The following is an 8,202-nucleotide window of genomic DNA, read 5'->3' as shown; positions in this document are numbered from 1 at the left end:
ATGCTTTTCTGTACAGTAAGGTGCAGATAAACCTGACCCCCTCAGAAGCATTGTTAGTTTGAGAGGGGGGTCAGGTTTATTTGCACCTGACCGTACGTGTACATTGTTAGCCAATAGTCAGGTGCTTGATCGTCGCGTCAATAAAACTTATATGTTTAGAGCGATTCTTAACTGTTTCTAATTTATAACATTTAACTAAATACAATACAAAAAGGTATTATTAGACTTAAGTATAGCTGTGATTGTTCGTGTCATTAAAAGTAAATGTACTACGTTTCGTCGATTAGGTGTGTTAGGGAAATTAAAGAGACGTTGAAAACGTTATTTATTTATTTGTTACCTGTGAGAGAATATTAGTAGATAGTTTATAGAGAATTTATGACAGATTAGTCGATTATCACTAGGTGAAATCTTTTAAACTATTCTTGTAATTACTTGTAACCGGCCTAGGGCTCAAACTTAAATTCATTATGAAAGGAATTGCACATCAATGTGTCAACTTACCTACATTTTAGACAAATTGTCGAAAGATTAGAAAATTAGAGTTGTCTTTTAGATCTGTATTAATTTTAGAGTTATCTATAGAATTAAGAGGAACTGTGGTATTTTAATTACAGTAGCCATTGTTTTTATAGGAATTTATTTTGATATTTGTCGTGTTTTTCCTAAGATGATTTACATTCGTGAAATACCTAGTTAATTCCGAAAAGATTTACACCCATTATATTTTATGAAATCGCTCGTTTTGTTTTACGATCACTAGGTAGTGTGGCATGAGTTTATGAAGTAGCGTTGTGTGTTTATGTAGAAGCGGCAGAGTCCCCGTGCCGCGGCGACCGGCCGGGCGGGGCGACTGCCACTAGGAGAGGCTACGTACGCACCGATACAGGGCATATGCATAAGATACGTATGTTTCTAAGTGACAATTAAAACAAAGCCTAATAAAATAGCGATATTGTTGTTAAACTTGATGTATTTTAGAAAATTATTGATTAAATCGATGTTACATAGATGTTTATTGTAAATACTAGTTATAAACTACAGCCAAAAAGTATATGAAATGTTTTGCGCGTAATAGTGGACTGTATTTTTGGGTGATATTTTAGACTTGGAACACAAACAGCATATCCGCCACAGATCGTACCTATCAGCCGCAAACATCCACACGAAATACTCGAGAACGGTCCCGATGTGATAATGCTGACCCGTGTTAGTTTTAGAGTTGTTGTGCCATTAATAAAATATGTGGTTATTCATTGTGTGGTTTTATTTTTGTGATGACTGAAATTCCTGAACATTTTGAACTTGATGCATGTAGTACCCGTTGGTGTCACATGAGCATGCGATGCGAGAGGACGCTCGCGCGGTGACGTCGGACTTTCTTTCGCTGGTCGACTGACGACTGCTCTTTATTTTACCATTCGCGTGGAGCGCCCGCGCCGAGCGCACGCAACGGCCGCGACCGACGACCTGTGCTATAAACAAACTAACCGTGAATATAAAAATATTGTTATAAACGCGAGTTATGGTTCTATGTTTGATCATGCGAATGTGACACTTGGATGGATTAACGAGGGATTAAACTTTGCACAAGTTGAACGGCAGTGCATGGAGTTCGTTAAGTTTGAAAGGATGTTGTCTTGATTTTTTTGTTTTAACGGAGACTGTGCTTCATCGGTAGTTCAACTCTGAAGTAATAAAAGGGTGAGTTCTTTTTTATTATTTGTTTTTCGTCGCTACTGTTTAAATAAGTTATTTTATGTTATATCTACATTATACAGTCATATCCATGTAGTTTGGTAAGGACCTACTAGTGAAACAAAACTACAAAGTTAGTAAAGTTCAACTTCATTGGTTGGAAAATTCTATTATTTTAACCGAACAACAAGATTAATACTTATTAAAAATATTCTAAATTTAAGTACTTATATATAATACCAAACAAAATCATTGTAATATTATTATTTTTTTACATAATATTCACTTAATTCAGATGTTACCTATCATATACCTTTTGAGCACCACCTGTAGGTACACTGTACAGTATAAACTACCATATTATACAAAATTAAGGCAGCCATTATTTTGAATGGCGTTATCTAGAAACGGATTCTTTATATTTGTGCAATCATAAACGAAACTTTTAAAGTTTATAGCCATCTAATGGGCCTTTTGTTTGTGATTAAATCTGTTACGGAACAGTTCAATGTTCTTACGTTATCTTAATAAGAACAATGCCTATATTATAAGATATAATTTTAATGGATCTTAAATGTAGCCTTAGGGATACCTATGTGGGTATGTAAATGTAGGGATATTATGTTCCTTCCACCAAGTCATAATTATTTTACGTATCTATCACACACTAAACAAACATAACATCCGACCCGAGAGCAAATATTATGTCTGAGCCGCGTTATTCGAACCTGGGACCTTCGACGCAACATGCACTTAACCTCTTAGATAAGGTTACATATGCAATGGTATAATAAGGTGATATAAATGGGAATGGGTGTTAGTCCAATGACCATCTGTCTGTCGTAGCTCTGAAAAGCGTGAAACGATTTGGAGTAATTTTTATTTTACTAACTACATAGTTACCATATTCTTTTCAATTTTCCTTATTATACTTATCCACTGTAAAGGTTCTTATACTTAAATATTAATCCGTTTAGTAGTGTTTGCGTAAAATAGTAATGAACCTCATGATGATACACTCACGGGCAAAGAAATAGTTCCACTTGCAAAATTCCGACAATAAATGACCCCAATTTATTAAAACATTTAATAGGAAATTTAAACTAAGTGTTTACGGTTTTAGTTGGTAATATCCTGGTGCACATCTAAATGTAGATAAACATTGCAGAAGGCGTCATTAAGCTAGTCTTTTCCGCTTAGTAGTAATTTGGTACTTTTCTGACTGGAACTTTTTCATTGCCCGTGAATGTATATTTTCTTTTACATGGCTTCCTGATGCAAAAATAATCCTGTAAACTATATTCTCGACTATAGATGACTTCATTTAGCGTGAAAATTACAACAACATCTCATGAAAAACCTTCAGCCATGAGTGCACTGAACTATAACAACGAAGTCAGTACCCCTATATTTATTAATAAGTAGATATGTAGATACAATCCGTTTCATTTCGATTTTGTTTTTTCCCTACAAAATTACTACGTGGACGCTATTCTACAACACTGTAAAACTATTGAGTAAATAAACTAAGTGGGGTTTTATCATCCAATCCATTTTAACGGATAAAGTTACGCTTATCAGGAAAATCTGATAGTGTCATCTCCATTTTACCTTCTAATGCAGCGCGGCCACTTGACATTGAGATACTTTTTTCATGTAGCCACCGAACTATTATTTCCTATTGGTTACGATAAAATCATACATTCAAAATGTATGGTAAATTTTATTATTTAAGTATAATAAAGCTACCTATCTACATATATCAGTATAATATGCATATAAATGGGTAATAGTAAGACCTATTCAGGAAATATGAATCTTTATCTTGTATTTCCTTAAGCACACTGGCAGGCAAATAAGGCAGTAATTAGAATTAGCTAAGCAACGTAATCCTATACCGTGTGCATGTCCGCTGACGCTCGGAATCCTTAGATATCCCCTTACACTGCTGCACTGCCCGACGACCGCCTCTAGATGAAACCTGTCTGGCATCCTGCCTGCCGTCCTGGACGTGTAATCGCCAGCTCACATAGTTACATATATACAGGGTGTTGCCAGAGTGGTACAGGTAATTAGGTGCAGAGGAAACAAAAACTACGTAATACGGTATATATTTTGTAGTTTTCTTGTACGTCTTGGACAATCAATGGAAAGTCGTAGGTGTTATGTAATTGTTTCAGAATTTTACGTAGTTTTGAGAATAAGGATAGGTAAAAGGTGGGCTACCTAATTAAGAATGCAATAATATAATGACATTGCTAAGTGATTTATCATCAGTCCCGGGTGGTTCATGTTCGGTTTTCACTCTAGAACTTTTTGACCCCAACAGTCAATTAGCTTTTCAGCATTGTTCACTGCGCCACTGAACTTTGAGATCTATGTCTGTTATATTCACAGCACACCGAACAACTTTATATTGGTGGACCAGGCCAGACAGAACACACCCTTCCGATCGGGATTCTGTTTATTCACATGCTGTTATCTATGAATTAATCATATTGACTAGACAACAATTAAGTAGCCAAAATGAAAAGTTTAGCAGGCTCTTACGTATTACGAAATAAATACAATTGCGGTTTCCCTACCTGTGTATTATAGCTTTATCTAATAGTCTATCACCGATACATTGTTAAGATGTATGTCGATGAGATGACATGTGAAAAAATGTGAGAATGTTAACAAGTAATGAATAGCTATGAGAAATTAAAAGCTTTCGGTGAGCGTGCGACCGCGCGTGAAACCCGCGCGTCGCGCCCGCACTTTCCACCCATTCTTGGAGCACTCCAGCTTTTTTCAACCGATTTCTTACGCTCTTTAGCGTACCAGCTATAAGTGTTCGATTACTAACTTTCTTTCAACTCCGTCTTTCACTATTTACCCTAATAAGTAAAGGTAGTTGCAGTGCAATAAAATTCAAATGCTACAAACTATTACCTTCGATCGTTATATCTAATTACACCAAAGTAATCATAGCAATTGGGCTTTGCGGTCGGAGTTGGATTATCTAAGCGTCCGTAGATATCGGCGCGAGAGCGAGGATGATCGTCGGCGCAGCAGGTGTACAAATACAAAGGCAAGAATTCAAGATGCACGTTTGATTGCGCAACTTGATCTCTAGGATGGTAGTACTTGGGTACTCGCCTACCTGTGCCCAGCCTGCCACTAGGTTCAACCGTTCAACTGAGCGCTAGCTTTGGATCTTTCCCATCGCCATTAAGGCAAGTGCTTCGTAATGCCTCACGATCTCAGTAAACGTGTTATCTAAACAGCTATGTTATATACCCTTTATGGCACCTATTGTTCCAGTTTCTTAATTAATTGAAACGCGGGCGGATTGCATTAATCTCAGAGAAATTTAAGCTGTTTCGTTAGTAATTGTCTTAACTGTATGCTAATATAATGATGTCTGTTGGTAAATTTGCAAGCGATAACAATGTGAGCGGGTTTATCTATTGGTAATATCGCTGGCGGGTGTCGGCGCGGCCGCCGAGGTCGCCCGCGGTTAATTGGCGAGGAGCCGCGGCGGCCGGTTTGTCCAGCCGTCATTATTGCTAGCCTGCAAACTTTAACACACAAACCAAATCTACCCTAAACACCGAGCCATAAGACTCGTTTGCATTGCAAATGCGAAGTGGCAGGCCAGCAGACGAGCATTTCTAGCAGCGAATGGCTTAGTTCCACTCAGAACACGGGTCACATACCTGAATACCGACATTATCTTGCTAATAAATTGTTATATTCCGTCCGAGGAAATAACATGTTTTTATACGACTCGGCAAAATTGCAGAATATCTGAGTAGCGATGAATAGCTTGAATCAATATCGGGATTCATCGAAGCGTTTGTAAACAAAAGAAACGGAGGATAAAATCGATTATGTCGCGGTAGACTCGGTAGGGCATGGTATAAGGTGGGATTGTCTCGTGCAACCCGATGCCTCGAACACTGTTCCGTACCAGGCTTCCCGGTCTAACCGGAAATTAAGGACTCCCCTCGTCACTGTGGTTAATCCATTTCGGATAGTTTTCGAGTGGTAACCTAGCAATATTATTGATCCGATGCATTTGTAAGCGAGTGCGATCACTCATCTTGTATTTATATAACCCATTACGTATTCATTTAAATATTCTATTATCTGGCAGCAGATTCGTCTCCTGCATCAGGTAGACAGACACGTAGGTCGGCTCTGCGAGCGTTATCTTGAAGACGTCCGCGTCCGTCAAATCAAGATAATATAAGCGTTTCCCCGTACGGCGGAAACTGGTTTGTTTTGAGTCCATATGATACTTGATAGCTGGCAGGGTTAGAACGGCTTCAAAATAATCATATTTAGCGTTTTAGTCAGCGAATTGGCCGAGGCCATTACCCTGGTAAAAAGCGTAGAACAGTTGCGCGGGATGAGGCAGGGGCAAGGGGGGTCACGGCCGAGTGCGCAGCCACCTGCCCGCCAGCACCGGCCACCATATCGCACCTACACCTACTAATGTAACGCTTCACAAACTATGCACATACCACTATGAGGGGAACTCCACGCTCATTTTAAACATGCGTGTATGTTTCATACTCGTAGCACGCTGCGGTTCCTCATACCCGCTGGCAAATGGAGATTAGCGGTGAAGATGAAATGGGCTCAGTATTATCAGCGGCACATAAAATATGCTTATGTCATGCATGTGAGGTGTCACTCGTGTTGTATAAGCACCATAAAACATATTGCATGCTTTTATGGTCACACTGACAGGTTTTTATCTCATTATGATAGATTACATACCTGTCCGGAACCAAATTATCTTTAAAGTGCTGTATTGTCGATAGAGCTTTATTTAAGTTTCCTGAACGATGCGACTTGGACTTCGGCGGAATATTTTGCGGCAAGTGCTGCTTTATCGAGACTATTAACTTTCACTTCCATGATTTTGTCATGTTGAATAGATTTATTTCAATAGAATGCACATTATGTGGGAATCTCCTCTAAGTATTAGTTTTTTTACAGACTTTTTACGGTCTATTATGATTTGATGTCAGCAATCTTGTTTCTGTCTTCAAGAAAGATGTAGCGAGCGAGTAATTCTATAAATTAACACGATATCGCGCGCATCTCGGGGGACGCGCTTTCTACCGCTGCTGAGCAAACAGATAATATTTTACCTCGTAACATGATACTGATTACCGAAGTGCATTTCAGCTCAATTAGGTTAATCGTGTTAGTGCAGCGCGTTAGAGATGTTAACAAACACTAGCATTTAGTGCAGAATGACTGTGGAAGACGCAATGGTATTTGGTTCCAGCTGCCCTGGGGATAGAGGCTAGTTTGTGTCGGCAGGGAGGTCGCAGGCTGCATGCAGAGGTTGCGCGGAGGTTATTGCACCAGCTGTGACCGACCCCCCCGCCCGCGCGCCGCCCCCGCCCCTTGCATCACTCGTCTCGAGGCTGCTCTTCCATCCTTAGCCCTTTAGCATTGTTGCATCGTACCTATGGCGAATAATTCGGTTTGATTGCAAATGAATTCCATTCGGTCAGACTCTATCTATGCATCCTTTCGAAATATTTATGCATGTCATGGGCATGGGGGCTTTACAGACTTTCCATTATTATACGTTCCTCACATTATCAAGCTTCGATTACACATCAAACGTACCCAGTAAGTATAAACTTAGTAGGTACCTATCAATCTCAAACAGAACAGACGGCACAATAACAAAAATATTTGTACTCCGACAAAACTGACGGTAGTTAACTTAACATTTCAAATAACCTTTATTGCGGTGTTACATCGATAATGTCAAGGGGAATATTGCTTCTTTATGTTTAGGTTCAACTTGTTGCTCAATGTACAGATCTGTAGTAGAGCTTGATGGTTGGAGCTTATGCGTGGAATGCGCTTTGCGTGCGATGCCGTTAGTTTGAAAGATGGACATAGGTATGTAGTTATGTACTCTTGGTACGTTATCCCGTCACCATGGTTTTTGCTATAATTTATATTCAGCAGTTTCCTACTGAGTTAGGTACGGTTAGTTATCTTGTCACCCGGTTGCTTTGGAATTTCGTTTCGTTTTCGAATTTCGAGTTTCATTTGCTAGAAAAGTCGTATTATGAATATACACTCAATGCAATGAAAAAGTTTCACTCACAAAATAACGACATCAAACGACCCCAATTTAATTTAAAAAATTATTACCGTTTTTAGTTCCCCATCCCCATTCCATGCTCTTTTAAAATGTACTTCAATGTTGCAGAAGGCGTCATTAAGCAATAGCCTTTTCAGTTTAGGAGTAATTTGGTGCTTTTCTCAAAGGAACCTTTTCATTGCCCGTGAGTGTATTTATTGATATTATCTTATGAGTATAAAATGCTGAAACTAGACTTGTACAAATGTACGTACATTATGTTTCCAGGCCAATACACCTCTTTAGTGAATTAATTTTACATACCGTAAGACTTTAAAGTAAGTAGAAGTAAGAAACACAATAACATTCCTATATACATATACATTCACATCTAGGTA

General features: G+C 38.8%; 1 protein-coding gene across 1 annotated transcript in view; it reads left to right on the top strand.

The window, feature by feature from the left end:
- The first annotated feature begins 1,425 nt into the window (after positions 1-1,425).
- LOC105386956 overlaps positions 1,426-8,202 on the top strand; it is a 37,740-nt gene continuing 30,963 nt past the window's right edge. Inside the window, exon 1 of the mRNA XM_048624895.1 lies at positions 1,426-1,704. The gene's annotated coding sequence lies outside the window, so the exon portion shown is untranslated. The remainder of the gene's footprint in view (positions 1,705-8,202) is intronic.

Source organism: Plutella xylostella, chromosome 13 (assembly GCF_932276165.1).
Source record: "Plutella xylostella chromosome 13, ilPluXylo3.1, whole genome shotgun sequence".
NCBI lineage: Eukaryota > Metazoa > Arthropoda > Insecta > Lepidoptera > Plutellidae > Plutella > Plutella xylostella.
Note: the sequence above shows the minus strand (reverse complement) of the source record. Positions and strands in the feature narration are given on the sequence as shown.